The sequence below is a fragment of the Anabas testudineus genome, chromosome 14, assembly GCF_900324465.2.
Source record: "Anabas testudineus chromosome 14, fAnaTes1.2, whole genome shotgun sequence".
NCBI lineage: Eukaryota > Metazoa > Chordata > Actinopteri > Anabantiformes > Anabantidae > Anabas > Anabas testudineus.
The window spans coordinates 14,272,987-14,282,681 of record NC_046623.1 but is presented as its reverse complement, the minus strand read 5'-3'; positions in this window follow the sequence as shown (position 1 = coordinate 14,282,681).

Sequence of the window (9,695 nt, the reverse complement as noted above, 5' to 3'; positions counted from 1 at the left end):
GATCACAGGTGCACTCATGAATGAAGAATGAAATTCAAAACAGTAAAACTGTTGCTTTTGTTAAGAATCCAGAAAAGTCAAAAGACAAAATGCTGGTTTAATTTTAGAGCAATAACTATTTTAAGTTCATTATATAGTAAGGATTATAAGAAACGGCTGGATGAAGATGCAACAGTTTCATAATATTAGTATGGTGGTGCGGTTATTTATAGAATGCATCTAATTCATATGTAATATAATATCCTGTCCTTGGTGAATTGCTCAGCCTTGTGTGTACGTGTGTGTGTGTGTGTGTGTGTGTGTGTGGGCACTGTTTCCATCAGAGGTCGAGATGCGTATCGGCAGCAGGTCTGTCCTCTCTCTGGTGGGCTGAGTGAAATCCTTTGTGGCATCAGGAGTGGCTTTTTTTCTCTGAGATCTACAGGATTAACGACCTAATCTCCCCACCATAAAGGGAAAGTGGAGAGGGGGGTAGTGAGTCTGTCTCACACACACACACACACACACACACACACACACACACACACACAGACAGTAAGGTGTGAATGTGTTGTAGCTGCCTGTTAATATTAAGGTCACTGCATGATTTTCAGCACCCAGAGGATACTGTTATTTTCAATACATCTGATTATTTTCTGATCGATTCATATTTTTTTTATTCATAAAATAACATTATTGAACAGTTAAATTGCCTTTAATGTGTTGCTGCCAAAGGTTTGTCGACCATTAAATGGGCCATGTTTAAAATTAGATCATTAGAATTAGGTTGACTTTTATAGACACTGTGTATAGAAAAAAAACATAGTCATGCTTCAAGATTTTCAGACAAGTTTGCAAAGTTTATGCGCTTATAGCACATAAATTAACACTAACCACGCACTTTCAAGGCTGTTCAACAGCCACCGCCTGCAGCCGTAGGTGTCCTGCAGCAAAGGGTTAAGTTTATTTGAGTTGTACGTGTTCAGCAGTGCAGGTCTGTGTAACATGAGCCACCAGGTCACCTTTGCTGTTCCTTAGTTCCTTTCTTTAAGGTCTGCTGACTCTATATAAATGTTACATTTGGTGTGGAGACAGTAGAACTCTGTAACCCTCTGAGCTTCCTGTTCTCTCGTTTTGATTTTCACCTGAGCACCTGCTGGCTCACTCAGACCACACACTCCCATACAGTATGGAAACCAGAAGTGGAAACTGAACAGCATTGACTACTGTTTGTTTTCTTCACAGGTCAAAGGGCTTTATTAGAGTTTGACCAGTGAACTTCATCCACTTGCAGCCTGTTAGAGAAGATCTATTTCTGTTTAAAGTGTCACTACGAAACAGTTGCTTGGATTTTGGCTTCGAAGGGCGGCATGCACAACACACTTGGTGGTCACCACTGCTCCATTTATAAACACTGACATTCAGCACGGTAATACTCAAACATCCCAGTGCTTTTACTTGTGCTGCCTCCTCATGTTTTCCACGGGACATTAGCGTGTGTCATCAACTATTCTCAGATTTTTTTTTTTTTGTTGTTGGTGGTGCTGGGAGCCGCTGACGTGAGATGACACCCAGTGTGACGTTTCACACCCTCAGCCTCAAAGAGGGCAATTCAAGTTGACGCTCCCAGGGGAGTTGTGAGCAATTATTTTCCCACGACAACCTCAATGTCACATCTTGACCATATATATCGTTAGGTAATTGTCAAGCTGTTTGTTGTTTTAGCCTTATAATGATGACATACGCGGCATTTTGACATCTCGATGTGTGGGATGCAAACTGGAAACATGGAGCGAACACACAAACTCCACAGTTGACTGGATCATGAACTACGACTAAATCATATCCTTAGTCACTGATTGATGAATCCCCCTGGTCCCACGTTCACTGAACGGTGTCCAGTTCCACTCTTTCACCACAGTAATCGCTACGACAGTGCGACCCATAAATCAGCCTCTAGATTCACCTGTCACCTGCATGGGAAATGCTCCCACCGGTCGCTGTCACGCACAGCTCTCATGAACCATTCTTTTCTGTGACCGACAGGTCTAATACGATGTCACCAATCCTCGAAGAGCTTGGCTTAATTACTCACAATCAGGTCCCTCTCAAAAGCGATAGTCTAAACCTGAATTGGATTTGGCTTAGACTTAGCAGGAGACAGCCTAAGCCTGAGCTTATCTACATCAAACTGTTATTGTGGGGATCAGGAGGAGGTGGGTGCTCCGCTAATCTGCCCACCTGTCAAACACACTCAGTGGTAAATATACACAGGGATTTGTCCTCAGAGCCCTTTAATAGACCTTCTGCTGGAGGCTCAATCTGAGATACACACTGGATGTGGGATTTCAAGTAACTCCATTTGGAGTGTTTTTGTTTTTGCATCGGCGTCAAACGCAGTTGGTGGTTTACGAGGAGAGAGGCAGCCCTCAAACACATCTCACAGCATAAAAACCTCCTCCCCTCGGCTGTTAGAACAATTTGTCATCATCTCACGTTTTTGCCATCTGTCTGCCACAGAAGGGGAATTAAATACATGCTCAGTGCTTGTATTTCATATCTCCATGTGTTTGCCACTGGGAGTATGGATGCTTATCTGTTCTCATTGTGTTTACCTGTTAGCGGGAATTATTTAGCATTTTAAGCCTCTGTCTGCTTGTATGTGGAGTCGAGTGTGTCCCACAGAGGTTCTGCTCACACTACGTGAACTGGATTTTCACACCCTCTTGCCTGTTCACAAAGCTCACGCTCACCCATGAGCCTTCACAGTTCTCGTGCATAATGTATAACACAACCTTAGGAGCAAGGACGAGAGTCTGTCCTGTACATGTATAGGAATATCAGGTGATTGAATTATGTCAGAAATGCAATAGTTTAACAGGATTCTCCTTCCTAAACCTACTGGATATATACTATTTGTGTGTGCATGTGCAGATATTTAGCATGAAGTACACATTTTTAGCTGCTCTACCCACAACACAACTTAACATCTCGACTCAAATGGGACAGGATCCCCCACAAGATGAATTATTTTACCTTTACCAGGTCAGGTGATCAAGTCTTGTACAGTAAATATTTACTTTACACACACACACACTCACAAAAATACCAGAACTATTTTCTGTTTCAACAAGAACTCTTAGCGTTCTTGTTGAAGTTTGTTTTTCCTATGAGTAAACAGGAAAGGCTGCTTTAACTTTGACCCAAACTGTGTAATTTAACAAATAAATGAGGAGATTTCATATAGTAAAAGTATAACTATACTCATCTTACTAATTGAGATACCATAAAGGGAAGAACATTGTAAAAGGAACACGGAGCTGTCTCTGAGACGCTGTCAAGCCTGTTCATGCATGGTGTATCTTATCACCTCTCCACCTTCCTAGCCTGCTGCTCGACACAATCACAGAGTTTACTGCTCAGATTTTTTGTCCACCCGTTTTCATTCCAGTCGAAACAGTCATGGCGGCACGCAGTCACAATGCTCCACCAGGGTGTGGACTCACTCAACAAGTGTTTTTTGAGCAAACCGCAGGCGGTACGAAACTCGGAGTACCTGAGTCAGCCTCTGAATCCTTATTCACCTCCACCTTGTTATTGCACCTCCTCTTGCCACGCTCCTCTCTCTCATGGTGACTAAGCAGGTATAAAGTGGAGGATGAGGGCGGGTTATCAGCGGTGCACGGCTGGCATAATGACTGTGGATGTCAGGCAGTGATTATGACACTAAATAGCTGTGATTAGAGCTGGAGCCCTCCCTGTGGAGCTCAAAACAAAAACATTGTGATGTGGCAGCATCAATTGCGGTTATTTCCCCATCACTGCTATAGTTGGTCACATAACTTTGGGATACAACAGAAAAGTAGATTGTGTTCATGTCCTGTGCTTCATTCAGTCTTCATTCAATAAGCATGTGTCACTCCACCAAGCAAATAATAGGATTACATGTTGTTTCTCAAAGGCTAAGTCCTTGAGTGTTTTTCAGGTGGTCGCTTGATTGGTGTTTGTTCCAGGAGGTTGTTTTGAGTCATCTGGTTCGAGCGCAGGTTTTTTGTTTTTTAGTAGACAAAACATAGCAGATTCGTTAACACAAGTGTTTGCAGAGCTGAAAAGAACAGACAGAGAAAGAGAGGGGGCTAAACCAATCGAAGGCTGACTCACCAACAGTGACAAGAACATAATCTGCTGGGATTTAAAGGGTAAATTGAGTATGTCAGCACAAACTTGTGTTTCACACACTGAAAGACAGCGTGGACAACACACACATACATACACAACAACAGGAAACAGTGATTTAAGGTGCAACATTTGAAATATGATCCATGTCAAGTCAAAAATCATAAATCTAAACTTAAATACACTGATACAAACATTACTTAATGATAATTTGTGTTGTGCTCTTCCAGTAGATAACTGTCTGTATGAGGAGGGGTTGTGTGTGTGATCCCTGTAGAGTTGGCGCCTCACTTCCTGCTTTGGTTTCCATCAGCTAAAATGCACTAGTCCAGACAGGATGTGTCTGTGTGTGTGTGTGTGTGTGTGTGTGTGAACTAAACAGCCACAGACACACACAAAGTTGATTAGGCACTCACGGTCTAAAACTATGCCAATAATTTGTTTTTTTAACTTAATGGAAATTACTTCTTCTGAAGGAAATAACCAAATAAAATTATCACTTCCTCATGATACAAAAAGAAGAAGAGAAGTGCAGGAAGTAGTCCAACAGTAAACAAGCTAAAGGAAAACCCTGAACAATTACTCAGTAAGACACACACACTATTTCATGTTTCATTACAATACATATGACAGACTCAGAAATATGCACAAGAGTTTTTAAAATGCCTAACTAATAACTCATATAAGTTGCACATTTGATGTACAGTAGCTTAGATCTTGATTGGTTCCACTTTGCTGCAGCATCTAAAACCAAACTACTGCAGGACGACCATCAAACACGGCTCGGATCCTCTTCCATTAGCGAGCCCGGCTCGTCCCCGGTGTAACTACACCACTGGTGTGTCCTTAATGTGGGTGCACTGTAACAACAATGGCTTTTTGCTAATATCCAATCAAGCTCAACATTTTCATCATAGTGATGATTTTAGCTGATAAGCAGTCCATTAATGAATGTGCCAAATCTGCATCCTAATCCTACCAAAGACGGCATTCATTTATGAGAGTCGGTTAATATAACCCACTGGCACATATTTACTCATGATAACACCTTCAAAGGACATTCTTTGATTATATGAGTGGGTCCAAATCCTCAAACTTCCTGCAAGCTCACTTTTAAGTTAAGGCTAAACTGAAGACAGATTTAAAGTTAAACTGAATCTTTAAAAAGACGCTTGGTGGGACACTAGACTTGAAATTCTTACCCATTAAGGGCAGTGGAAGGTGCCAGACCGCTATAGAGGTCCCAAAGTGCAAAAAGAGTTCAGTGTTTATCTTGTGGATCTTGTTTGCACACGCTCTAAAACTGTTACTGTAGTTTGAGTAATAGATCCACGAGTTTGAAAGCTTTTCAGGATGATGTTTTAATTCTGTAAATGCCTCACACACTTTACTGTCCTCTGTCCCTGTCTTCACATAGTGATCTTCTGGCAGGAGGAAGTATGCCATAGGTAATCTGTCAAAAGTCCCTAGTTGCTAGTGCATCTTGTGTTTGTTACATGAAGCCACTTGCAAAGTCAACTTTTGGCATCTGCGTCTTTGCACAGATATTGTTGCACTCGTTGCAAAGGTTGAGTCCAGTTCTATTATTTAACAGGACAACCACTGAGACAGACAGAGAGTTTCCATTCAATTGAATCCCTTATTCTTTTAAAGCAAAAATATGGCTTCCATTAACATAAGATAATTTCTAAAAGATAAAGTGACACAGGAAGTTATAATAAAAAAGTGGAAAGAATACTTTTAATTACTCAATTGTAATGAAATTCTAAAATGTACAAAACAAAAAACACAATCAGATTAAGAAGACAGGTGCCCTCCTGTTAAATAAGGAAGTCTGTCACAACAATAAATGTCTGGAGTCTGGAGCCATTTAAATATATATAAACATCCACAGTTGATTCCAGAATGACATTTGAAGCAGTTTGATGTTGCTCCACTATAAATTCCTGGAGATAGAGTGAATTAAATTGAATTTAACACCTGTAACAGATTTTGTCTGTATCATCGTAAAATGAGGGAATATTTGTGAGACAGGTGGTTATGTGGTTCTTGTCTTCAATTTGTTACTAATTTGTATGTCAGTTGTGTTTTCTGGTGGGTTTTGCCATAGCATAATTCTACATATCTTCTCCAACTTGTACTTCAACACTTCATGGTTAGTTTTACATGGTGTTGGTCACTTTCTTTGTCTTTCTGTCCTGCCCTGCCTTTCTTTCTCTGCATCACTGTACTAGTCAACATACAGTTTGTGCACATACATAGTTCATGTGAAAACAGAAAACACAAGCACAAACACCACTTTATGCCAAAACACCAAAAGAAAAAAGACACACACAGAAAAGAGGCAGAAGATGACTCATGAGATACGACCACAAGCGCAGATTGACAAATCTGATTTCACAGAACATTTGTGCTGCCGCCTACTGAAGTGTGTGCAACACTTTATCCACTTAAAGCACAGGGATATGCAAACACACACCACAGCACTGTGTTTCACAAAGACAATAATACGTGCAAAGACTCCAGTTACTTATTTTTAAGATGATGAGTAGAATCAGTAGCAACACACCAGAAAACTCTTCATCTCATCGCATTATCATGTTATTCTTGAAGAAACTCCCACTTTAAATCAGAGTCATGAGTTTCTGAATCACAGAAATGATCAAAACAAACCATTGAACTTTGGTTAAGCTGCATATTTTACCACAAAATCAAGTTAAGGATAATAAGACTTTGTCGGTAAAACTTGATATGAGAAGCAGAAATTCCTACAAAGGGGTTGAAACACTATTTTTATTCATAACCATGACGCAATGTGCTATTTTAAAGGTTCTGGGGAATAAAATAGACCAAAGTAATGAAATGATTTTATCCATTGATTCATGAATACCTTTGATATGACAAAAATATACACTGAATATTTACAAAATGTGAGATCTGATCATTTAGACCTTTGCAATAGCGTCACCGTGTGGAGAGAGAGGTTTATAACAAATTGTGTGACATCACACGTTTAAAACAATTCTTCTTTAGGAGCTCAGACTGTATGTGCGTTCATATTTTTCTCACATACACTAAACACTATGTAATAAACACTCGTTCAAATATTGCATGTCATGTTCTGGGCCTGAGGGAACCGGTCCTCACATGATTGGCTGCATCAGCTGATCAAATTTTAAACATCATAAACTGTTTTTTTTAACTTACTAATTAAAATAACAAACAATATTTGTAAATATTCACAAAAAAGTAATTTATAAAGACAAATATTTAGATGGTCAATGAAAACTGCAAATAAGGAAGGTGTAGTTTAAATGTTGCACAATTAAAACCAAAGAAGGGAGAGTTGCATCCAGTATAGAAAAGGGAACTTACTATTAAAACAAAAGAAAGTTTTTTAAAAAGTGTAAGTTGAATACTTCACATGAGCTGTTTTGGGAGTTAAGTTAAAATCTTTGAAGTCGTGTCACAACTAGAAACATGTGTGGTGCCATTCGATAAATATGAATATATTAATAGTATGATGAGCTGTAAATAAATTCAATTTCCCAACTTAATCTGCAAGAAGGGGACATATACTCTATCCTACTATAACCCTGTCTAATTTAATATCTCATGTAAAGATGACAAAGGTTCTAACTCACCTGTCGCTTACTTACAACTAAATGTGTGTCTGGAATATGATACAGTGACTTTTTGAATGTATTCATTTTACTTCATAAATATCTCCTCATATTATCAGAAGCAGATGTAATACGAAACGCGCCACAACTTATTTGCATGTTGTGCAGACATGTTGTGGTGTAAGTGTCGCTGGTGTTGAAAGAGGGAAAATTTGCATTACTCCACCAACTTAAACAGAACTAACGATGAAAATGATGCAAATATGTTATGTTTAATGATTCAGGATAACTGTAATGTTACCTGCAGGTGGTGATAAAGCACAGACACACATATGAACACTATGAATACTAATATGATGAATACTGTGTGTACATGTTTGTTAAGAGTTTCGCCTGGATTAAAGTTTTGATGTTTTTCACTAGTGTTCTTTATATTATACTTATGTAGTATTAATTAATACTTCTACTGCATGAAAAATTACTCCACTACTGCACTGCAAATTATTTCACAGCCATTTTCACTTTAAATTTTTGATATGTTATATAAAAAAACATAAAATAATAAACAATACAATATGATGATTACATGATAATATGTTTGTCATAATCCAGAATAATACTACAACAGGAAAATTATGGACAAGAAATTAATATCTTATCTTTGTTTGCAGTCACTGTCTAATTTTCATTGTCTGCACTTGTCAGTGTGTTACTACATGCTCCTTAACATAGGATTTATCTGACATATATATAAGTTGCTTCTATTTCAGTCAATCAATTTTCTATCATTTTATTATTGATTTATGGAATATGTGTATTAAAGCAACATTTATTGTTTCTCATGCTAATTATAAAAAACTGAATTCTATGTTGTTGCATAATAACCCATATTTTATATATTACCAGTTATGATTATTTGAAAGCTGCGCTTAAAAGTTACTTTTACACTTGATAAAAGTAATAAATGTCTTATTTCTCACACTCAGGCATGGGAGCCATGTACATCCTGACTTAAAACGTCTCTATAGTATAGAATTTAAGAGTGAAAAAGTAGTAATACTGCACCATGAGGATACTTTATCAATGTAAAAATAAGGGAAAACACCTTATTCAACGTGGAATAATAGACTAAACGTTCTTATTCACTTCACCTGGAGCTTATTTACATTTCACCTTTTAAGTCATTTTCGTACTTGAAGAATAAGTTCACAGTGTTTCTGTTTCAGGTGCCCGTATGACAGACACAGGGTTTATCTTGGTGTAATTATTCGTCCTGTATGTACAGATCTTTCAGAGACACTTTCAAAAGCTCCTTCAAGACAACGTGATGGGGGATAAAACCCACAGTCCTTAATCTGTACAGAAACGTATTATGTAGACGATAATTATCTGATAGTAATATATGGCTTCTACATTAGTTAGATTAAATACTATTATTATTATTATTATTATTAGTTGTAGAGACACATTTGAATCCAGTTAAAGCACTGTGCATTTTGTCCCCCATCCCCTCCAATGAAAAGACATTAGAAAAGAATGCACAGTAGGAGTAGTTACTATAAAAACGAAGGATGTTTTAGGTTTATCATAGTAAACGTGGGCTCTGAACTCCCTGATGATGGATCTGTTCAGCAGCTCTGCAGCAGCTGCAGCGATGTGTCCACTAGGTGTCCCTCTGAGACCACTGATTGAGAGCAGTGTGTGCTGTGGACACCAGGTGGCTAGGATTAACAAGCTGTGGAGCCATGAGTGGCGCTGTGTAGCTAAACCTGCCATACTGGGTGCGCACTTCTGGCCTGTACAGGCCCACACAGACACTGATCAACAGCTGAGCGCAGCCACGAGGCGCTGCAACTGTTCCGGCTTAGTCTCCTTTTACACTGCACTATGAAAATGACAGTCTGATAAATATGGGCC